A 24,818-nucleotide genomic window follows, 5' to 3' on the forward strand; every position below is an offset into this window, starting at 1 on the left:
AGCTGGGGTCCTTTGGCTTTGCAGGCAAACACTTTAACCCTTAAGCCATCTCTCTAGCCCCTGACATTTTATAAAAAGATTTTTAAAATTTTATTTATTTGATAGAGAGAGAGGGAGACAGAAATAGAGAGGATGGGCTTGTGAGGGCCTCCAACTGCTGCAGATGAACTTCAGATGCATATACCACCTTGCGCATCTGGTTTACATGGATCCTGGGGAATCGAACCTGGGTCCTTTGACTTTTCAGGCAAGCACCTTAATCTCCAAGCCATTCCTCCAGCTCTCCTCAGCTTATTTTTCATGCACAGCTCTCACAGGTGGGAAGTAAAGACTTCATGTTGATGAAATAGCTCTAAGGAGAGAATAGCAGTAATCTTGGAGTTAGACTTCAGTTTGAATCCTGGCTTTGACCTATATTAAGTATGCAACCACCATCTAGTTATTTATATAACCCAACATTTTCTCTGAGAGTTCATGGTTCCTAGCTCTGCACAGTGATGAGACCCAAGTGTGAGGAGTATGTAAAATACCTGACATAGAACAGGGGAATTAAAAGTGATAGTGAGCCGGGCATGGTGGCGCATGCCTTTAATCCCAGCACCCGGGAGGCAGAGATAGGAGGATTACCATGAGTTCAAGGCCACCCTGAGAATACATGGTGAATTCCAGGTCAGCCTGAGCTAGAGTGAGACCCTACCTCGAAAAACCAAAAGGAAAAAAAAAGTGAAAGTAAGTATAGGCATGCTAGGACCTCCTGACACTGCAAATGAACTCCAGATGCAGGTACCACTTTCTGCACCTGCATTAATACGGATACTGGGGAACTGAACACACAAATGTCCATTGACCCAATTATTTTTTTCCTATTCTCACCAAAAAAAAAAAAAAAAAAAAAAAAAAGCCTGTACACAAACATCTATAGCAATACTATGTGTAACAGCCCCAAATCGGAAATAACCCAAGTGTCCATCAATAGAAGATAGGACAAAGACATTGTGAAATAGCCAATCACTGGAATACTGCAACCGCAGAGAGAATGCTACCAGCAAGGACGCAGGAGAATCCTATCAATGCTACGCGACAGAATGAAGCCTCACACAAAACAGATGGCATGATTCCACCTGACCAAACTCAAACACAGGTTGATAATGTTCGAAGTCAGGATAGCTGTCGCCTCTGCAGGATGAAATGGCTGAGGGGGACACGTCATGTTCTATTTCTCCGCCTGGCTGTCAGCCGCGTGGACGCACACTTTCTGAAAACTCACTGAGCTTTGCATTGACAATTCGGGTGATTTTGGGTGAATGTTAGACTCCCACTTAAGTAGTGTAATCGTGGCAACTGAGGGTATGGTTTGGTGGTAAGGATCTTTCCTGGCATACACGAGACTCTCAGATTGCTTCAGAGCCCCACGTAAAATAAGTGTAATTGTGAAAATGATTTCCAGCCGCTCTAGGTTGGAGGAAGTGATCCTCAGACAGAGTCCAGTGGGAAGGCTGAAGTTGGATGGACTAGTTAAAGCACTTGCTTTTTTTTGCTTGTGTTTGTGTGTGGTGGTGGTGGAGGGGGGATGCTGGGCTAAGACCCAGGATCTTGTGCACTGTGTGTGGGGGGTAGGGGGGATGCTGGGCTAAGACCCAAGATCTTGTGTTCACTACGCAAGCACTCTAGCATTGAGCTCATCCCCAGCCTGTGTTTTCTTGCTTTTTCTTTTTCTTTATCTTTCCCACTTTCTACTCAGTGTGTTGTTTACATCGTGGGGATTCTTTCAGGCAAGTTAGCTAAGCCATCGGGAGAAGAGTGATGAACGGAATAAAGTGTCGTAGGTAAACATGCTCCTAGTAACCCAATAAATAAAATTTCAAGGGGCTGGGGAGATGACTTAGCAGTTAAGGTCCTTGCCTGCATAGCCAAAGGACCTAGGTTTGATTCCCTAGGACTCACGTAAGCCAGATGCACAAGGTGGCACATGCATCTGGAGTTCATTTGCAGCAGCTGGAGGCCCTGATATGCCCATTCTTTCTCTCTCTCTCTCACTCTCTCTCTTTCTCTGTTTCTCTCACTCCTCTCTCACTCAAACAAATAAAAATAAATAAATCTTTTAAAACTTTTGAGGCTTAGGAGCTGGAGAGATTGCTCAGTGGTTAAAGTACTTACTTGAAATGCCTAACAATGGGGATCAATTCCCCAGTACTCAGTAAAGCCAGGTACACAAAGTGGCACATGCATCTGGATTTCGTCTGTAGTGGCTAGAAGCCCTGGTACTTTCTTATTCTCTCTCTCTCTCTCTCCCTCTCTCTCTCTCTCTCTCTCTCTCTCCTTGCAAATAAATAAATAAATAACGAGGCTTGGAAATCTGTACCATCCCCAGCCAGGGGAGTGGATAGTTAAAGGTCAGAGCACTCGAGTCACTCGCTTCCTTAACCCCTAACAAGAATTTTTTTCCCACTGTTAATTTATCCTCTTTCTTCCCCTTCCAGATGTGGAGGCTTAGTTGGGAGTAAGGAAATCACACATCCTTTCCCAGAGATTCAAGTCTTCTTTTCACTCACTTCTTTTGCGTCACCTAAGTCCTTCTGGATCCCTAGGAAAGGAACTGAGGGCCTGGGGTCCACTGGCAAGGAAGGAGGTGCAGAGAAGGGCTCTGTCCATGGGCAGAAGGGAGTCTCCAGACCAGAGAACGGTTGAACCCTTGGAAGCTGGGAAATCAGCCAGTGTTTCATCTTTTGTTTTTTCCTCCTGGGGCTTCCTGTCCCAGAGGTGGATGGAGAGGGGTCATGGGGACTTCCTGACCTCTACAAATAACCTTTCTATTATCGTTGGCCAGGCCATGCTTCCAGGTCAGACAGACCAGGGTGATGGACAGCAACAAACAGTAATACAGCCGTCAGAAGAAATATGCTCCCAGTGCCATCAAAGGGCCACACAAGAGGAGGCTAAGCACCCCTGCCTCACATTAGAGGAAAGAACTGGTTACCCACTGTTGAGGGAAGAGTAGGAACTGGATGAGGGAGAAAGACCACAGAGTACTAATTTATCCCCTGATGAGTCCCAGTGTCTACAATAGTTCCTGGCACATAACAGAAGCTCAATAAACATACAATGAACAAATCAGTGACCCTATCCAGGGGAGCTAGGCTTAGAATGCTCAGAGAGTTTCTCAAGGACACACAGTGAATTAGTATCAGAACTCAGATTAGAGTCCAGGATGCTGACTTCACTCTTTGTTGGAGAATTTGATGCTCTTTTTCAGATGGACGCAGAACCTGAGGAGAGAATCAGCCCATCGCACCTCAACAGGGTCCCAGCTGAAACCAAGAGTAATTGGGGAAATGAGCAAGAGTGCTGCTTTTTTGGTGAGCCTGGTACCAGCACAAGAGTGAAAGAGATAGATACAGAGAACACTCAACTCCTACCAAACCAGAGATCCAGAGACACGGAGGCTCCCGAGACCTCATCACTGAAGCAGACCTAAAATGAACCCATCATGGCTCGGGGAAATTTGCAGAAGAGAGGGCAGAAAGATTGTTAGAGCCACTGTTGGGACATTATGCACAGAGACATTGCCTCTTCCCCATAACTGATAGCTAATCCCACAATGCACGACCCACGTTCCCCAACAAGGAGGGTCCCTGCAAGGGGGGGAATGACAGGGAGGAGGCTAATGATGGTATCAGCATGGCTGTATACACACTCTGCACATAGCTAATAAAAAAGAAAGAATTGGTTTGAGTATGGTAAAGGACAAGTCAACTTTCATGAACTTGGATTAATAATCACATAGGACTAGATTTGAACTGGGTGATTACATATACAGACTGAGCTGGCCTTTTTGTTGTTGTTTTTGTTTTTTTGTTTTTCAAGGTAGAGTCTCACTCTAGTCCAGGCTGACCTAGAATTCACTATGTACACTCAGGGTGGCCTCGAACTCACGGTGATCCTCCTACCTCTGCTTCCCGAGTGCTGGGGTTAAACATATGTCCTCTTCTGTCTCTCATAAAAAAAGGGGGGGCAGTCTGTTGGGCTTGCTTCAAAAAAAAAGTCTAAAACAGGGCCGCACAGATGGCTTAGCAGTTAAATTGCTTATCTAAAAAGCCTAAGGACCCAGGTGGGATTCTCTAGTACCCACTTAAGGAGATGCACAAGGTGACACATGCATCTGGACTTCCTTTGTAGTGGCTGGAGGCCCTGGCAACCCACTTTTTCTCTCTCTCCCTCTTTCTTTCACTCTTAATTAATTAATAAAAGGCTGAAACAAGGGGCTGGAGAGATGGCTTAGCAGTTAAGGCACTTGCCTGCAAAGCCAAAGGACCCCATTTCAATTCCCCAGGACACATGTAAGCCAGATGCACAAGGTGGCACATGTGTGTGGAGTTTGTTTTCAGTGGCTGGGGGATCTGGTGCACCCATTCTCTCTCTACCTCTTTTTTTTTTTTTCTCTCTCTCTCTCTCTCTCAAATCAATAAATAAGAAAGTTTAAAAAATAGATTAAAAAAAGACTGAAACAAGAAACCATATATAAGCTAACAAAGGCAATAAAATTAAATCATAAGAAATTTAATTATGCAGAAAGGGTAAAGGAGACTCACCTCACATATCCAAAAAAAAGATGTTTATATTATTTTTCTAGGCAAACAACATCATGTCTGTCTGTCTCTCACTCACTCTCTCTTTTTTTTTTTTTTTTTTTTTTTTTGAGGTAGGGTCTCACTCTAGCCCAGGCTGACCTGGAATTCACTGTGTAGTCTCAGGATGGCCTCGAACTCATGGCAATCCTCCTACCTTTGCCTCCCGAGTGCTCTCACTCTAGCCCAAGCTTACCTGGAATTCACTCTTCTCTCTTTCCTTTGATTAGATTTGCTAAGGGTTTATCAATTTTGTTTATCCTTTCAAAGAACCAACTCTTTGAGCCGGGCCTGGTGGCACACAGCTTTAATCCCAGCACTCGGGAGGCAGAGGTAGGAGGATCACCATGAGTTAAAGGCTACCCTCTGAAAATACATAGTGAATTCCAAGTCAGCCTGGCTAGAGCGAGACCCTACATCAAAAAAAAAAAAAAAAAAAAAGGAAAAAACAAACACTTTGTTTCATTGATTCTTTGGATTTTTTTTTTGTTTCTATTTCATTAATTTTTGCCCTAATCTTTATTATTTCTTCCAGTCTACTGATTTTTGGTTTGCCTTGTTCTTCTTTTCCAAGGCTTTAAGATGAAACATTAAGTTGTTTACTTGCAACCTTTCTAATTTCTTAACATAGGCACTTAAAGCTACAAATTGCCCTCTTAGAACTGCCTTCATTGTGTCCCAAAGGTTTTGATATGTTGTGTTCTCATTATCATTTGATTCCATTATTATTTTTTTTTTTTTTTCAAGATAGAAGGTAGTGTCTTGCTTTGGCTGACCTGGAATTCACTATGTACTCTTAGGGTAGCCTTGAACTCATGGCAATCCTCCTACCTCTGCCTCACGAGTGATGGGACTAAAGGCATGTGCCAGCATGCCCCGCTGATTCTATGAGTTATTTTATTTCCTTCTTGATTTCATCATTGACCTATTCATCATTTAATAATATATTCACCATTTAGTAATATATTGTTTAGTTTCCATGATTTTGTGTATGCTCTACAGCTTTTCTTATTATTGATTTGTAGTTTAATCCCATTAAAGGAATTATTTCAATTTTCCTGTATTTTTAACAAATTACCTTGTGCCTTAATACATAGTCTATTTTAGAGAATGTTCCATATGCTGCTGGAAACAATGTGTATTCTGCAGTATTTGGGTGAAATGTTCTGTAGATATCTGTTAGGTCCATTTGTTCTATGACCTCATTTAATCCAGATGTCTCTCTGTTTATTTTTTGCTGGAATGACCTATCAATTGATGACAGCGGGGTGTTGTCTTTGGTGTTATCTGTGATTTAAGTTCTTTTTGTTTTGTTTTGTTTTGTTTTGTTTTTTGTTTTTTCAAGGTAAGGTCTCACTCTAGCCCAGACTCATCTGAAATTCACAATGTAGTCTCAGGGTGGCCTCTGCCTCCCGAGTGCTAGGATTAAAGGTGTGCGCCACCACACCCAACTGTGACCTTAGTTCTAATAGCATTTGTTTGATGAAGTTGGGAGCCCCCATGTTAGGTGCATATATATTTAGGATTATAATGTCCTCCTGTTGGAGTGTTCCTTTAATCAAAATATAGTGACCTTCCTTGTCTTTCTTAATTAATGTTGGTCTGAAGTCTACCTTGTCAGATATTAGGATAGCGACACCTGGTTGTTTTCTAGGCCCATTTGCTTGAAACACTATTTTCCAATCTTTCACCCTAAGATAGTGTACTTCCTTGTGGAAAGGTGAGTTTCTTGGAGGCAAAAATTGAAGTATCCTGCTTTTTAACTCAGTCTGCAAACCTGTGTCTTTTGGTTGGGGCATTCAGGCTAATGATATTTAGCATTATTATTGAAAGATGTGTATTTATTTTTGTCATTTTTCTTGTTTTGTAGTTCTTCTGGTTTTACCTTTGCTCTCTTGTATTAACTAGTATTTAAGTATGGTTTGTTTTTTCCAGGTTTCTTATGTGTGTGCTTTTCTTTCTCTTCAGCATGGAGGATCCTTTCAAGTATGTTCTGTAGAGTTGATTTGGTCTTCATATATTCCTTTAGCCTGCTTTTGTGGTGGAATGTCCTTATTTCTTCATCTATTTGAATGGATAGCTTTGCAGGATAAATTAACCTTGGTTGACAGTTGTTGTTATCCTTCAGAACTTGGAATATATCACTCCAAGTCCTTCTGGCTTTTAAAGTTTGTGTTGAGTAATCTGCTGTTATCTTGATGGGCTTACCTTTATACGTGACTTGATTTTTTTTTTTTCACTAACTGCTTTCAATATATTTCTTTGCGTGTTTTGTACTTAAATAATAATATGACAGTGAGAGGTTCTTTCCTGATTTTGTCTGTTTGTTGTTCTATAGGCTTCCTGTATCTGTATTGGCATCACTTTCCCTACGTGGGAAAATTTTCTTCTATGATTTTGTTGAAAATACCTATTATGCCTTTGGAGTCAATTTCTTCTCCTATGCCCTGAATTCTTATGTTTGAGCTCTTTATAGTGTCCCAAATGTCTTGAAATTTCCATTCATGCCTTCCTATTAGTTTTTCTCTTTGTTGGACTGTATTAGATCTACCACCTGGTCTTCTAGTTTAGATATTTTGTCCTCTCCTTCATCCATTCTACTGGTGAGTCTTTCTACAGTTTTCTTTTCTTTCTTTCTTTTTCTTTTTTTTTTTTTTTTTTTTTTTTTTTTGGTTTTTTGAGGTAGGGTCTCACTCTAGCCAAAGCTGACCTGGAATTCACTATGTAGTCTCACAGTGGCCTCAAACTCATGGTGATCCTCCTACCTCTGCCTCCCAGGTGCTGGAATTAAAGGCATGTGCTACCATGCCTGGCTTCTACAGAATTTTTCTATTTTTCTATTTTTTTTTTTAATTTTTCTATTTGGCTTACTTTGATTTTCATTTCTAGCATTTCTGATTGGTATTTTTTCATTATTTCTATTTCCTTACCCATATTTTGTATTGACCTACTTGTTCCATCAAGTTGGTTTCCTGTGTGCTCTTGGGATTTGTTCAGAAGTTGGTCTTCTTCTTTGATTTCTATGAGTATAGATTTAGTTGTTTTCTTTTGGCAATCTTTGTCAGGCATTTAATCTAAAGCAGTCTCACTGGAGGTCATTTCTGATGGATTTATAATTTTGGGTGGGATTGTACTGTCTTGATTTTTTGTGTTTCTTGTATTATTTTGTAGAGACTTTTGTATCTTGAGTTAATTTGATGCTTGGGTTTTCTAATTATCTGCAGTGTTCTTAGCCATATAAATTCAACTTTACATATCTTCAGTGTAGGAGTTTAAGGTGTCAGGTGTAGCTTTTATACTCCAAGAGAAACAGCAGAAGTGACCCTAGGTATTGCGTTTGCCTGTTAGTCAGGTGTTGTAGTAGACCAAGTGAAGCAAATAACTGGCAAACTTTAAAATTCAACTGACCAATGTAGACATTCAATAAAAACCAGCACAGAGCATTTATACAAGTGTGGGAATTAAACTAAACAGATGATCTAGTAAAGCCAAAATCCCTAAGGGGGTATGTTGCCCCACACCCTTAATCCTGTCAACTCAGAGGTTGCAATTTCTAGTCAGCCTGGGGCCAGTCAGTCAGTCCTTTACAGCAATGGTGACTTAAGAAAAAGACTAAGGCCCTAAAAATCAGGAAACATCAAACAATCGTCAACACCAAAATATAGCTTATTTGAGAAGGGCAAAGCCAACCAAGGATGTATCAGTCAAATGTAATACATAACCTTTCCTGACATGGAAAGAGAGATTAGCACTTCCAGTGCAGGCCTATGTACCTGGCTTTGTGTAAGCAGGCCCTGTTACCTTTTGGATGGCTTCCAATCTCACCCATGCTGAGCGCCCACCTCGGTCCCTCTGGGTGCTGGGCGGCCGGGGCTGAATGAGTTCTCTGGACATTCGCCGCCCTGATGGTTGGGGACGGGAGACTTTGTGGGTTCCAGAATCAAACCAGAGCTGCTCAGAGGGCCCCGTTTGTATCTCCTTCTGCAGCTGCTCAGCTGGTCCATGGTGTCTCCCCTTCCAGGTTTCTTGTCTTTTCGAGGAGGCTGATGGGAGTGGAAAACCTCCTGGTTTCTGCTCCTGCTGCCTACGGGTGACCCAGGCTGCTGGTGCCTCCATGGGATTCTTGCCAGTTTCCTCCTTTCTGGAAGATCTTGGTCTCTCCTCTTCTCTGCTATAGTTGATAATAACTTATACACCTTCATTTATCAGTAGAGGAGTGTATATTGCTATGTTTCTGTTTATTTCTCTCCCTAGGCTGCTTTGGTGTGGCTAGTATGCCATCATACTACCCAGAAGTCTCTAAGGGACTAACCTGGAACTCACTATGTAGTCTCAGGGTATCTCTCTTAAAAAAAAGAAAAGAAAAGAAAAGAAAAAAAAAACACTTTTTATTGACAATTTTCATAAGTATAGACAAGAAACTGTGATAATTCCCTCCCATGATCACCATTTCCTCCTCCCCAAATCTGTCCTCCATTGAGTCCCTCTTCTTTCTAGTTAGTCTCTCTTTTGTTTTGATGTCATGATCTTTTCCTCCTATCATGATGGTCTTGTGTAGGTAGTGCAAGGCACTGTGAGGTCATGGATATCCAGGCCATTTTGTGTCTGGAAGAGCACATTGTAAGGAGACCTGCCCTTCCTTTGGCTCTTACATTCTTTCCGCCCCCTCTTCCACAATGGACCCTGAGCCTTGGAAGGTGTGATAGAGATGTCTCAGTGCTCAACACTCCTCTGTCACTTCTTCTTAGCACTATGGTGACTTTTGAGTCACCCCAGTGGCCACTACCATGAAAAGAGAAGCTTTTCTAGCCAAAAGTAAGAGTCGCACTGGGAAGCCAGGCATGGTGGCGCACTTTAGTCCCAACACTCGGGAGACAGAGGTAGGAGGATCGCCGTGAGTTTGAGGCCACCCTGAGACTACATAGTGAATTCCAGGCCAGCCTGAACTAGAGTGAGATCTGAAAGGCCCAAGAATTCAGAAGCTCAGAAATACTATCACGCTCCAAAGGGAGCTTAAGCGGGCCACCTGCATACCTCAAACTCCAGGTTTTACTCTCTGTCAGAAGCAAGTAAAGAATCCCTCTTCTCATTGTATCAGAGCCCACTCCTAATATAAAACTAGGTAAAAGGGCATGAGATAGCCCTCAAGGATGGGAAATGAGTAATGAAGTGAACCACTTATTTGGTTTCTGTAAATAGCCTGCACCATAAGCCTTAATAGCCCACACTGTAAGCCTTAGTAGCCTACACTGTAAGCCTTAGTAACTCGCACCATAGGCTGTAGCAGCCTGCCTCAGACCACCAAGGTCATAGGAGGCTGATACCATACTCTGTTACCCCCACCTAAGGAATTGCACAAGTGCTGACCTCCAAGGTCACAGGAGACTGATACCACACTCTGCTACTCCCACCCAAGGACCTGCGCAAACGCTGACCACCAAGGTCATAAACTAATTGGCTTAGAAACTATGGGGTGGCACCAACTGACTGGCTAACACCCTGCGGGGCTCCTAATATTAGAAAATGATTGGTCTAAGGCACAGGCTTTGTTAGAAACCCTATAAAAACTGTCCTGTTCCTACATTCAGGGCTCTGCAGTCCTCTACCCCTGTGCGGTGTACGACTGTGGGCCCCAGCGCGCTTGGAATAAAATCCTCTTGCAGTTTGCATCAAGACCGCTTCTCGTGAGTGAGTGATTTGGGGTGTCGCCTTATCCGGGCAGAGCGTGGGGACCCCCTGTGGGGGTTTTTTCCTACAGATCCTGCCTTGAAAACAAACAAACAACAACAAGTATTGGGTATGAATATTAAGAAAAATGCTTAGAGGGCAGTTTGGTTAGCATAATATATGCATTTAGCCAGACACAGCAGGCAGCAGTCCCCTAGAGCTCATGTCCTCCCCAGCCACAGGCTTTTGACTAGGTTTTCAGTACCAGGCATGTATTCCCTCCCATGGAGAGCAGCTGGTTTCCCCCATAACAGACGTGCCACTATTGCACCATTTGGCACATTTGGCCTGGCTGGGCAGCCGAAAGGCTTGCAGGGTCCACTGCTGGTTAACACCATTGGTGACTTCTCTCTCCCAAAAGGCTGCGGGCTGCATAGCCTCTTCTAGCATTCTGACAGCTAGTCAACAGGGAGGTTTCCCGTTCAGCTCCAGCTTATTCTTTTTTTCAGTGACCTGCGGCCCAAGCACAGCATGCCTCTCTTAGTGAACACGGCATTCTCCAGAAGTCTAATTAGGAGTATGATAAATTTTGCTTTCAATATTCACTTACCCCTTCTTATTATAACTCATGAATGTATACTACAACAAATGTAATTCCAGGAAGTATTCTGCTACAAGAAACACAATCTGGCCACAGTCTCATGATGTCATTGTGGTCACAGCCTTAAAAGCATAGAATAGTAAAGGTTTGTAGGACTTTTCCAGGCATCCTTTTACAACATGTCTGGGCCCTGTTTCACACAGTCTGAGGCCCAGACAGCTGAAATGACTTGTGCAATCAATGCAGTCACAGGGCAGAAGGCACAGCCCTTGTCTCCCAGCCCTGCACAATTCCATTCACTGTAGCAAACACTAAAGAGCCTCTGGGGATTCAGCCAAGGAAAAGAAGTGGTGGGGATTTGCTGGGAAGAGGGCTCTTAATGTGGGTGACCTCACAGGGTTGAGGCTGGCAGCCAGGGGACATTTGATTGTTCTTAGCTGATAATCTGCCCCATGTCCACCCCCAATGGGGTGTGTCCTGGGTAAAATAACACCAATAATGCAAAACTATGTTAATTTCTATAGTCCAGGAGAGCAAGCGAACGGTATGAATGAACAAGAGGACAGCTTAATTGTGGTAAGGATTTAAAGGGCGGGTCAGAGTTCCACAGGTGAGCTTGCACAAAGTGAGGAACGTCTGTACAATGGTCACAGCAAAGACGGCTTACACTTAAGAGGATTAGGTGTGAATCCCAGCTCAACCATGTGCGCAAATTCTTTTCACCTGTCTGAGCCTGAGCTATAAAATGAAGACAATCCATCTATATGTAGATTTGTCGGGAGGATTAAAGGAGATATATTGGGGAATGCACTTTTTTTTTTTTTTTAAAGATAGGGCCTCACTCTAGCCCAGGCAGACCTGGAATTCACTATGGAATCTCAGGGTGGCCTTGAACTCATGGCAATCCTCCTACCTCTGTCTCCAGAGTGTTGGGCTTAAAGGCGCATGCCACCACGCCCAGCTGGAATGCATTTAATATTCATGCTGGCTATTAGAGCTATTAGTATTGTCTTCCCAGCACTTAACTGACCCTCACAATGCTAAGAGATGAATTATTATTTGGTATACCTGTCTCACAGCTTTGCAAACTGGGGCCTGGAGGAGTGAAAGCCTTTACCCAAGCTGCTCAGTAAATATTGCTAAGACACTGATCACATGGCTGCGGCAGAGGGTATGTATTGGGAGGCAGTGGAAAATGATCCAAGTAAAGGCTGGAGAGATGGCTTACCAGTTAAGTGTTTGCCTATGAAGCCTAAGGACCCCGGTTCAAGGCACGATTCCCCAGGACCCACGTTAGCCAGATGCACAAGGGGGTGCATTTGTCTGGAGCTCCTTTGCAGTGGCTGGAGGCCCTGCTGCACCCATTCTCTCTCTTTCTCTCTCTGTCTGTCACTCTCAAATAAATAAAGTAACAAAAAAAAAAAAGAAAGAAAGAAAGAAAGAAAATGATCCAAGTACATTTCCTGTGCACTTTTTGGGGGAAGCTATATGATAATAGATTTGGTTCATCTCTTTGGGGTTCATTTGTTTTTCTTTTAATTTAGAGAGAGAGAATTAGTGCACCTGGACCTCAGCCACTGAAATCGAACTCCAGATGCTTGTGCCGCCTAGTGGGCATGTGCAAACTTGCACTTGCCTCACCTTTGTGCATCTGGCTTACATGGGATCTGGAGAGTTGAACATGGGTCCTAAGCCTTCACAGGCAAGCAACTTAACCACTCTGACATCTCTCCAGCCCTGGGGTTCATTTTAAGTGTGTTGTAGTCAGCTCAACATTGTTAGTATGATTATCTGACCAGACACAGTTTATGAGAGGAAGGGATTTATTTCAAGCTTACAGATGCAGGGGACGTTCCATCAATGACAGAAGAAGCTGGCTCCGTTTCACAGATCCAGACAGAGAGAAACCACCAACCCACCAGCAAACACAAAGCAAGCAAGCAGGGCTGGAGGGATGGCTTAGCAGTTAAGGCGTTGCCTGCAAAGCCAAAGGACCCAGGTTCTATTCCCCAGGACCCATGTTAGCCAGATGCACAAGGGGGCTCACGCATCTGGAGTTTGTTTGTAGTGGCTGGAGGCCCTGGCACAACCATTCTCTCTCTCTCTTCTTCATTCTCTGTCAAATAAATAAATAAATAATAAAATACTTTAAGAAATGTAGGGCAATCTGTCTTTTAAAAAAGTTAAAAACAAAGAAAGAAAGAAAGAAAGAGAGAGAGAGAGAGAGAGAGAGAGAGAGAAAGAAAGAAAGAAAGAAAGAAAGAAAGAAAGAAAGAAAGAAAGAAAGAAAACAGGAAATCAGAGCACAAACCCTTCTTTCCACATCTCTGGGCTAGAATCAGATCTGCCCCCAGTGACATGCCCCCTTCAGCAGGCTGCTGTAGACTTAAGTAGGAAGTGAAACCTTAAAAATACCTGAGGCTATGGAGGACATACATTCACATTCAAATCACCACACATGGCAGCCAGAAAGGTTCCCATTGAACCTTTCAAGGACAAAATCATGAAAGGCAGCAACACATCTTCTTCAGCAAGGCTTCACCTCCCAAAGCCTCCACCCCCTGGGGATTAAGTATGAGGCTTAATTACAGACATATGGGGGACATGCCATACTCATACCACCACACACCTTCTCTGAGGCAGGGTCTCTAGTTGTTTACCACACTGTTCTAGAGCTTCCAGGAAATTCTCCTATCTCAACCTCTCTTCTCACCACAAGCACCCTGGGATTATGGAAGTCTGCCACAGCTTCCAGCTTTCACATGGGGTCTGGGGATCTGAACACAGGCACTCAGAGTTGCATGGCAAGTGTTTTATCCACTGAGCCGTTGCCTCAGCCCTATTTTTATTTTTATTATTTTTTTTCAGATTTTTATTAACAACTTCCATAATTATAAAAATATCCCATGGTAATCCCTCCCCTCATTTTCCCCTTTGAAATTCCATTCTCCATCATATCCCCTCCCCATCTCAATCAGTCTCTCTTACTTTGATGTCCTGATCTTTTCCTCCTCTTATGATGGTCTTGTGTAGGTAGTGTCAGGCACTGTAAGGTCATGGATATCCAGGCCATTTTGTGTCTGGGGGGAGCATGTAGTAAGCAGTCCTACCCTTCCTTTGGCTCTTACATTCTTTCCGCCACCTCTTCCGCATTAGACCCTGAGCCTTGGAAGGTGTGATAGAGATATTGCAGTGCTGAGCACTCCTGTCACTTCTTTCTAGAACCATGACGCCTTCTGAGTCCTCCCACTATTTTTATTTTAATATCATTACATATTTATAAGCACACAACTCAGAATAAATTCTTTGTGTTTACAGCTGTTCTAAAGCAAGATAAGTCAAATAAAACTACTAACCCCATAAGCATTTCCATGTAACATGCCAGAAGCCATCCTTGTGCTGAAAGTAAATTTGTTGAGATTGTGACAGACTATTCTTGTACAAGTTTTCTGAGTGTTACACATCCATGGCTGTGTACTGTAGGCAGCTCCCCCATGCTGTTCTGGTCAAATCTTCTTTTTTTAAAATTAATTAATTAATTTTAATTTATTTATTTGTCAGAGAAAGAGGTGGAGAAAGAGAGAATTGGCGTGCCAGGGCCTCCAGCCACCACAAAAGACACAAATGAACACCAGACGTGTGTGCCCCATTGTGTGTCTGGCTAATGTGGGTCTTGGGGAATTGAACCTGGGTCATTTGGCTTTGCAGGCAAATGCCTTAACTGCTAAGCCATCTCTCCAACCCCTCTGGTCAAATCTTTAACCACACACCAACAACGCCGGTTTTCACTTTCCCTTGGCAAACAAGCATCATGTATATCCCTCCACCTCCTAATTTGCCTTTACAAGAAATGTGGCACTACCTGGCACCAAAATCATTGCAGGCAAAGTCAGCAGCCAAGCGTCAGGGCAGGTGAGCATCTCCCAGACAACCTGGAACATGATGACTTTCATTTGTATTGTCACCGGAACAAGATAAAACACTTAAAATCTCATAGACAAATTCCAGGCTTCTAAAAATACATCTATGGGACTGGAGAGACGGCTTAGCGGTTAAGTTGCTTGCCTGGGAAGCCTAAAGACCCATGTTCGACTCTAAAGATCCGGCCTAAGCCAGATGCACCAAGTGAGGCAAGCGCAAGGTCGTACATGCCCACTAGGTGGCGCAATTGTCTGGAGTTGGATTTCAGTAGCTGAGGTCCTGGTGCACCAATTCTCTCTTGCTCACTCTCTCTTAAAAAAAAAAATACATCTATTAACCCCAAGGCTAGGGTATGAGAAAGTGATCTAATCACTCTCAAAATTCTGGGCTGTCTTCCCCTGTAAAACAGGACACTGAGGCTCTGGGATTGGAGAGACCTGACGTCATCCCTACACACGCTGTCCTGCCGCTTGTTCTTTTTCCTATCTGCTAGGGAACATCTACTTACGCTTTGAGTCGATTCTTGCTTTGAAAAACCTTTTCCGCCCTCCATAGGCTGAGCAGGTCTCCTGCTCTACACTCCTGGATACTCAGTGTTCAGTTCACAGTCCTCAGATGCATATTCATTCAGCCCACTTCCTGCCTGGCCCCAAGGCGCGCCACTGTCTCCTAAATTATAAGCTTCGTGAATGTAGGGACTGAGTTTGATAATTTCCAAAGTCCCTTCCCACTTCTCTACCTTAGGTAGGAACACTGAATTAACTTACTAATGAGTGGATGATCGACATGGCATTTCAGATTCTCTTTCAGCTGAGGAATATTTGGTCCCATTATCCAACTTTACATTTCCTTTCTTCTCTCCACCGCCCATTTTTGCCTCTGCAAGGGCTTGAAAAGAACATGTCCTAGCCTTATACAACATGGAGCTAAAGTCACCCTCCAAGGTCGCCTGGTACCTCCCTTCACTTCACTTTGCTTTTTAAAAAAATATATATTTTTTCTTTACTTGGCAAGCAGAGAGACAGAGACAGAGAGAATGGAAACACCAGGGCCTCCAGCCACTGCAAATGAACTCCAGATACATGTGCTGCTCTGTGCATCTGGCTTACGTAGGCACTGGGGAATTGAACTCAGGTCATCAGGCTTGGCAGGCAAGTGCCTTAACCACTGAACCATCTCTCCAGCCCCACTTTGCTCTTGAAAGAGTTCAAGGGAAGGGCTGGGTAGATGGCTCAGTTGGCCAAGTGCTTGCTGTACCAGCATGAGGATCTGAGTTTAGATTCCTAGGAACCATGTAAAAGCTATCATAAGTGGGGTGTGCTGATTTGAGGCTACCCTGAGACTACACAGTAAAGTCTAGGTCAGCCTGAGGTAGAGTGAGATTCTACCTAGAAAAAACAAAAATTGAAATTAAAATCAAAATTAAAAATAGGGCTGGAGAGATAGCTTAGTGGTTAAGCGTTTGCCTGTGAAGCCTAAGGACCCCAGTTCAAGGTTCGATTCCCCAGGACCCACGTGAGCCAGATGCACAAGGGGGCACACACATCTGGAGTTCATTTTCAGTGGCTGGAGGCCCTGGTGCACCCATTCTTTCTCTCTCTCTGCCTCTTTCTCTGTCTGTTGCTCTCAAATAAATAAAAATAAAAAATAAATAAGGCAGAGAGCAATTGAGGGACACACTCAATGTCAACCTCTGGCCTCCATACGCATAACATGTGCACATGCACACATATATATGTGCACAGACACACATGCACACACAAAATCAAGTGCATGAAGGGAAAGTTAGTTGCTCCATGATGCACACACACACAAGAAAAGAGGAGAGATTGTTCAGTGGTTAAGGCACTTGCCTTCAAAGCCTTAAGACCTGGGTTCAATTCCCCAGTACCCACATAAAGCCAGATGCACATGGTGGCACACGCATCTGGAGTTTGTTTGCAGTGGCTGGAGGCTCTGGTGTGTCCATTCTCTCTCTCTCTCAATAAATAAATAAAAATAAAATGCTTTTTAAAAAGAAAAAAGAAAAAGGGGCTGGAGAGATGGCTCAGTAGTTAAGGCACTTGCTTACAGAGTTGAATGACCCAGGTTTGATTCCCTAGTGCCCTGGTGTGCCTATTCTTTCTCTCTTTCCCTCTCTGTCTCTCCTTACAAATAAAAAAGAAAGATTTAAAAAAAAAAAAGAAAGAAAGAAAGAAAGAAGAAAAGGCAAGCGCTCAAGTGTGAAGGGCAGTTTGCTTGCTCCAGGGCATCCAGGTCAAACATAAACGTGGCACCCCAGAAGCCATGTGCCCTGGTACCCACTTCAGTGTCTCTTTAGGGACATTGTCTATCACTTATTCATTTATATTAGCTTTGGTCCGGGCTGCCATGGGGATGGGGAAAAGCACTGTTCCCAGTGACCTCACCTCCTTGTGGCAGTGTTTTGGGAACAAGCTGGATTCTCACGGTTCTCCAAATGGTGGCAGGGTGCCCATGTCAGGCAAGGTATTTTTTTATACTGGAAAAGAAACAAAGATACCGTCAGACCTCATTTGTAATTTCCCCAGAGCAGCTGGAAATCTAAAATCTCTTTGTTTCCCTTCTCAGCTCATAATGCTGCCCACATCCTTGGTAAAGAGAAGCAAGGTGGAGTTGGGGGATTAAAAAAAATCTGTATTTTGGCTTGAGAAATGGCTTAGTGGTTAAGGCATTTGCCTGCAAAGCTAAAGGACCCTGGTTTGATTCCCCAGGACCCACCTAAGCCATGCACAAGGGAGCGCATACATCTGGAGTTCATTTGCAGTAGCTGGAGGCCCTGGTGCACCCATTCGCTCCCTCTCTCTGCCTCTTTCTCTCTCTCTCAAATAAATAAATAAAAATAAAAATCTGTACTTTTTAAATTTATGTACATATTTATTTCCAGACACATTAATTTTGGCAACACAACCCAACATGGACATCCTGCAATTCCTACCCACCTTTCCTCCTTAATTTAGATATCTCACTTCTCTCCCTCGGTCCAAGGCAGTGTCATCCCTGGACCCCGGACATCCTTCTTCCTTCCAGGCAGGGAGGCAGCCTTATGCCTGGTCTTCTCGGTGGGCTGTCCTGGCGTTGACCTCACAACCTCCGGACCCTTGTTCAGCACTTAGTCACTTCCGCTCAGGACACCCTGCCAGCTCTCCCTCATCCTGCTTCTTGGGCATGGCTCCGGATCCCGGGCAGAGCGAGATCTAGAAGACAGTAAAAAGGACATGCAGATCCATGGTTAAATATTATTATGGAAGCACAGAAAAAACTGTAGAATACATAATGACTATATTTATGCATTATCAGAATTTTTATAAAATATAAAAGCAGATAGATAAATGACATTTATAACTTGGTACTCAAAATTGAACAAATACATATATTAAGCAAAACCTCAGCCACTGAGCTTTATCCCCAGCCCTAGATTATATTTCTCATTTCATCAATTAAATCATTACCACTTATATTGTGATTCTCATCATTTCTTTTTTTTAAGTAACTTTTTAATTTTATTTTTATTTTTATTTTTTTTAAATTATTTATTTATTTATTTGAGAGCGACAGGCACAGAGAGAAAGACAGATAGAGGGAGAGAGAGAGAATGGGCGCACCAGGGCTTCCAGCCTCTGCAAAAGAACTCCAGACGCGTGTGCCCCCTTGTGCATCTGGCTAACGTGGGACCTGGGGAACCGAGCCTCGAACCGGGGTCCTTAGGCTTCACAGGCAAGCGCTTAACTGCTAAGCCATCTCTCCAGCCCTCTTTTTTTTTTTTTAAGGCAAGCCCACCAACAGACTGACCTTTTCTTTCTCTCTTTTTTCTTTCTTTCTGTCTGTCTTCTTTCTTTTTTTAGAGAGAGAGAGAGAATGGGTGCACCAGGGCCTCCAGCCACTGCAATGAACTCTAGACACATGCACCACCTTATGCATCTGGCTTATGTGGGTACTGGGGAATCGAACCTGGGTGTTTAGGCATCACCGGCAAGTGCCTTAACCACTAATCCATCTCTTCAGGCCTGGTCCTTTTCCTATGGAAGAGAATGGGAGCGCCAGAGACTCCAGCCACCATAATCGAGGTCCAGATTTGTGTGCCCCCTTGTGTGCATGCTCAGCCTTGCGCACTTGCGTCACTGTGCATCTGGCACAGACGACATGGATATTTATTTATTTTTGTTTTGTTTTACAAGGTAGAGTCTTGCTCTAGTCCAGGCTGACCTGGTATTCACTATGGAGTCTCAGGGCGGCCTCTAACTCATGGTGATCCTCCTACCTCTGCCTCACAAGTGCTGGGATTGAAGGCATGGGCCACCACGCTGGGCTTAACATGGGGTTCTGAACTACCTCCAGCTTCAGTTTGGACAGTGAAGAAAGTAGGTGGGAACAAGCTTGAGGGAGGCATGCTGGGCTTAAGATCTCAGTGGACCAACATTCATTGGTAAAAGCTAGTGCTTATAATAAAAAAAGAAAAGTCAGTCGGCTGCATTGGCACGCGCCTTTAATTCCAGCACTTGGGAGGGAGGTAGAGGATCACTGGAAGTTTGAGGTTAGCCTAGGACTACAGAGTGAGTTCCAGGTCAGCCTGGGTTAGACTGAGACCCTACCTCGAAGCCCCATTCAAAAAAAAAAAGAAAAAGAAAAAGAAAAATACAGACAAATTAAATAGAATTGACTCAAAAGGCTGAGACAGCAAAAGAGGCCAAGAAAGTGATCATTTGATGCTCTTCCCTTGCTGTGGTAGAAAATAAGCTAAAAGTTGACCTGACTCACTGTAAAAGTTAATTGCTGAGGAGCTAAAACTTATCCTTGTCAGCAATGGAAAAATCCCAAAGAAGGAACTGTCCAGAAAGGGCCCAAAGGGATAAGAAGGAAAGACAGTTTAGGCTAAAACAAAGTAAAATGGAGTTCATTGTTAGGGCGGCCTGACTACAGAAATGACTGATAGGCAAACTGCCACGTCTTGTTTGTTCGCTTCCCCCTCCCTCTGGCTATGAAAGCTGTAAAATGGAAATAAAATCTCAACTCGGGGCCAAAGCTTTTTGGCTCCCAGATAATAAACTCTACTTTCACTCATACTGGCATTGGAGTGATCTTTCCAAAGAATTTCTATGCCATTCCTGGAGAGCCCCTGCTGTGTATGATGGGCACTTTTGTAAAGAAATCGTCTATAACTACAAACTGATTTCAAACCTTCTGTAAGAAAAGAACATCAGACTAGAAGTCAGGAGCCATGAATTTCTACCCTGTCTTTTTAACCCTTGGAGAAGTCTCTTGCCTGTCCAGGATCTTGGAGAAGGGAAGGAACAGGCTAATTTCTAAGGCTAGACCAGTGCTAAAAAATTTCCAGTTGGCCGGGTGTGGTGGTGCACGCCTTTAATCCCAGCACTCGGGAGGCAGAGGTGGGAATGATCGCGGTGAGTTTGAAGCCACCCTGAGACTACATAGTGAATTCCAGGTTAGCCTGGGCTAGAGGGAGACCCTACCTCGAAAAACAAAACAAAACAAAAAGCCTCCAGTTGCTGCAGACCAAGTCCTTGCTTGGTGTGATCTGAGGATAGGGCTACCTACCCTGGAAATCAGGGAGCCAAGTCCTAGGACTGTCTGTGTCTTACTGCATGCCTCAGGCAGTTGTGAAAGATCCAGATCAAAATCCATGGGGTGGGTGAATACCAGGATTCAAACCACAGACAGAGCTCTGGGGCCCAGGGCAGGATTGTAGCCAGCAACTGGAAGAGCAGGCTGTTCTGTCTCTGGCTCAGTGGGAAATCTAGCACCTCCAGATGAATTTTTCCTACTAATTTAGGACATGTTTCCTGGCCCTTCTGGACAGGGCTTATGTGGTCCTTTTCTGCATACAGAGTGACCATTGTCTTGGACATGTCTAACTGTGCTCAAGATGGGCAGTTTCTCTGAGACAAGAATAAAATCAGATTTTTATTTTTTTCGAGACATGTAGCTCAAACTAGCTATGTAGCTGAGGATGACTCTGAACCCCTGATCCTGTCTCCACCTCCCAATTGCTGGGATTATAGGTATGTGCCGCTATGCCCAGCAAAGTTTGCCTCCAACCATGACAGAAAGGCAACTTTAGCCACAGACAAGCACATGGGGCACCAGAAGGGCACACGCACTATACCACACAAACACACCACATCAAAACCCCACCACGTTATGCACGCACATACAACAAAACATATTAATTGCATTGATGATTTGAAATCCTTTAAGAGTGTCCCACACATCCATGTGACAGCTATTACTCTGTTCTAGGGCCACCAGACTAGAGAAGGTGCAGGTGAGAACTGAAACTCAGAATAACTGAGGCAAATTAGAGGTTCAGTTAGTGTTAAGGGGTAAGGGTGGTAAGAAGACGACAGACTCCGAGCTGAGCCTCTTGGGTTTAGATGGAGTGTGAGTCGTCCCCCCCCCCCGCCCCCGAGGTAGGGTCTCACTCTAGCTCAGGTTGACCTGGAATTCACTATGTAGCCTTAGGGTGGACTTGAACTCACAGCGATCCCCCTACCTCTGCCTCCGAGTGCTAGGATTAAAGGTGTGTGCCACCATGCCTGGCTACTTTTTATTTTAATATTTTATTTATTTATTTGAGAGAGAGAGAGAGAGAGAGAGAGAGAGAGAGAGAGAGGAAGAGGCAGACAGAAAGAGTGAATGGGCGTGCCAGGGCCTCTAGCCACTGCAAACGAACTCCAGACGCAGCGCCCCCTTGTGCATCTGCTTTATGTGGGCCCTAGGGAATCCAACTGGGGTCTTTAGGCTTCGCAAGCAAATGACTTAACTGCTTGGCCATTTCCCCAGCCTGAGAAAGCTGCTATTTTTTAAAGGATTTATTTTATTAATTTATTACAGACACAGAGAAGGAGAGAGAGAGTGAGAATGGGTGCGCCAGGGCCTCTAGTCACTGCAATGGAACTCCAAACGTGTGCACCATCCTGTGTACACGTGCAACTTTGCACGCTTGTGTCATCTTGTGCATCTGCCTTACATGGGATCTGGAGAGTTGAACGTGAGTCCTTAGGCTTCACAGGCAAGCACCTTAACCACTGAACCATCTCTCCAGCCTGTGGAGGCCGTTTTGATTGCATGTTTCTTTTTTCAGTTGAGACCCCTGGTAAAAGATCCCAGTTCATGGGTATCCAGCAAGGATTTTTGTTTGGCAGATTGTTCATCCATTCTGCAAATATTTACTAAGAATCTCCTGGATGCAAGACTTTAGATTAGATGGATACTTAGGAATAAACTATGTTTTACCTACCATAAAGGAGCTCATATAAATAGTTTGAGACAGAAACAAGAAGCCAGACCCGCCGGGCATGGTGGCACATGCCTTTAATTCCAGCACTCGGGGAAGCAAAAGTAGGAGGATCATCAAGAGTTCAAAGCCAACCTGAGATTACACAGTGAATTGCAGGTCAGCCTGGGCTACAAGATCCTGCCCTGGAAAAAATAAAATAACACACACACACACAGAAGCCAGACCCCCAGCCTCCTTGCTTAGGACTCCTAATTCACATGAGGCCATGTCTCAGCCAGGGGAACTGAGTTCACCTACAGGAAGCAAATCACTTGAGTTACTTACCCCACCCTACACATATTTATTTATAAGCTAAGTGCTCTGGAACAGGACTTTACGTAATCCAACCTGTCTTTTTCCTTTAGGCCCCTGAGGCTATCTAAATATTATGTTTATTTTTTTTAAACCAAGGTCTGGTCATTAATGACTCACAATGACTTTTGTGATCAGCTCTGAAACCTACTATTGTATGTTTGCCCATGCCAGTTTGCCTCCATTCCCAACTTCTTGGCTCTGAGTTTCATTGTTACTCCATTCCCTCTCTCCCCACTTCCTGCCTCACCCATTTCCAGGACTATCCCTCATCTACAAGATTAGTTAATATTTATGCTTGAATGAACACTCTCTTAACTCCACATATTGCATACTGAATCTAGCCACACACCCTGCACAGGGATGGCCTCTCTATCTAGAAGGGGTTCAGGGAGTGGGAGATTACATTCACTCTGGTACTGGCCTCAACACCCACACAGAGCTTGCAGGCACTAGGCAGGACACCTGAAGTTGACAAGTTTCAAAGGCAGGAGGAAAATGTTTAAGAACAACCCCTGTCCAGTTCTATTTTTAATTTTTTTAAAACATTTTATTTTTACTTATTTATTTGACAGAGAGGAGGAGGGAGGAAGGGAGGGAGACAGAGAGAGAATGGACATGCCAGGGCTCCAGCCACCTCAAACAAACTCCAGATGTGTGTGCCCCCTTGTGCATCTGGCTTACGTGGGTCCTGGGGACTCGAACCTAGGTCCTTTGGCTTTGCAGACAAATTTCTTAACTGCTAAGCCATCCCTCCAGCCCTTTTTAAAATATATAGATTTTTTTTTTTTAATTTAGGCTGGAGGGATGGCTTAGTGGTAAAGGCACTTCCCTGTGAAGACTAAGGCTCCAGGTTCGATTCTCCAGATCCCATGTAAGCTAGATGCCCATGATGGTCCATGCATCTGGAGTTCATTGGCAGCTGCTACAGGCCCTGCCATGCCCATTCTCTCTCTGGGTCTCTAATAAAAACATAAAAAATAAGATATTTTTTAAAGTGCCCAGCTATTAAAAAGTATTTCATTTTTATATGAGAATGGTCACACCAGCCTCTAGATGCTGCCAATGAACTCCAGATGCATGTGCCATCATGTGCATCTAGCTTATGTGGGATCTGGAGAATCGAACCTGGATCCCTAGAAAACACACACACACACACACACAATGTTTTGTTTAAATGACACTGCAGGTTCAGGTGTGGTCATGCCTACGTAGGTCGTCAATTCTCTAGCTTCTGGGAGTGGGTTGTTGATTTACAACCGAGCCTTCTCAAGGATCTGCCCTCCACTGAAGACTCAAATTCACCGAAGGTCACCGTGCTTCCTCAGGGGAGCCTGTTGATTGGTCAACTGATCAATATTGGTCAGGATATTTTTTGCCTATTAGCTCTAATCTGGGATCCCTGATGGCTCCTTGCCAAGCGGAAAGCATTCCTTGGGACTGGCTAAGCCTTCTTTCTTTCTTTCTTTCTTTATTATTATTATTTTTTTTTTTTTTTTGGTTTTTCGAGGTAGGGTCTCACTCTGGCCCAGACTGACCTGGAATTTACTATGGAGTCTCAGGGTGGCCTTGAACTCACGGCGATCCTCCTACCTCTGCCTCCCGAGTGCTGGGATTGAAGGCATGCGCCACCACGCCCGGCAAGGCTAAGCCTTCTAACGGAACTCCTTCCCTGGTCAACGTGTCCCTTGTGCCTAACGCTGCTTCCATTGCTCTTACATGTCTTGGTCTCAGGTACTGCCTGTCTCCATCCCCACCTGACCCATAATAAACCTCATACCACTTTTAGTTCCTAATGGACTCCATCAGACATATAATACATATAATTTTCTTTACTTAGCACTTAACATTATATAACTGTAATTAATTTAATTATCATCTTTGTCTGCTGTAAGCACATTAAGTTTACAAGGGATTATTGATTTTTATTTATTTTTGGTTTTTCGAGGTAGCGTTTTGCTCTAACCCAGGCTGACCCGGAATTCACTATGTAGTCTCAGGGTGGCCTCGAACTCTCGGGTGATACTCTTAACCTCTGCCTCCTTTAGTGCTGGGATTAACAGGTGTGCACCGCCACGCTCCGGCGGATTGTTGCCTTTATTTTCAAGATATAGTCTCGCTCTAGTTCAGGCCGAGCTAGAACTCCCTACATCGTCTCAGGGTGACTTCGAACTCACAAATGATCCTCCTACCTCTGCCTCCCTAGTGCTGGGATTAAAGGCGTTTGCCACCTCCGTGCATGGCTGTGCTGAGCCAGAACGAGGCCGTGCTGAACTGTTGAAACGAGCTAAGGACCGCAGAGCCCGGGCGGGTGCGGCGGGTCCCACAGGCCAGACCGGCCGGGGCGTGGCCCCGAGTCCCCGCCCCCCCAACCCCC

The 24,818-nt window shown here is 44.2% G+C and overlaps 1 long non-coding RNA gene across 2 annotated transcripts; it reads right to left on the reverse strand.

Annotated features, from left to right (window-relative positions):
* Positions 1-230: 230 nt before the first annotated feature.
* LOC123459227 lies at positions 231-24,769 on the reverse strand. Of its 2 annotated transcripts, none has more exons than XR_006636114.1 (4): positions 24,634-24,769; positions 17,775-18,029; positions 17,223-17,314; positions 231-352 (listed from the first exon to the last, which is right to left on the reverse strand). It is a non-coding gene; the product is annotated as an uncharacterized LOC123459227 (long non-coding RNA). The 2 variants fall into 2 exon arrangements; XR_006636113.1 differs by lacking the exon at positions 231-352 and adding an exon at positions 10,382-10,805.
* Between the last annotated feature and the right edge of the window lie 49 nt (positions 24,770-24,818).

The sequence above is a fragment of the Jaculus jaculus genome, chromosome 3 (assembly GCF_020740685.1).
Source record: "Jaculus jaculus isolate mJacJac1 chromosome 3, mJacJac1.mat.Y.cur, whole genome shotgun sequence".
Lineage (NCBI taxonomy): Eukaryota > Metazoa > Chordata > Mammalia > Rodentia > Dipodidae > Jaculus > Jaculus jaculus.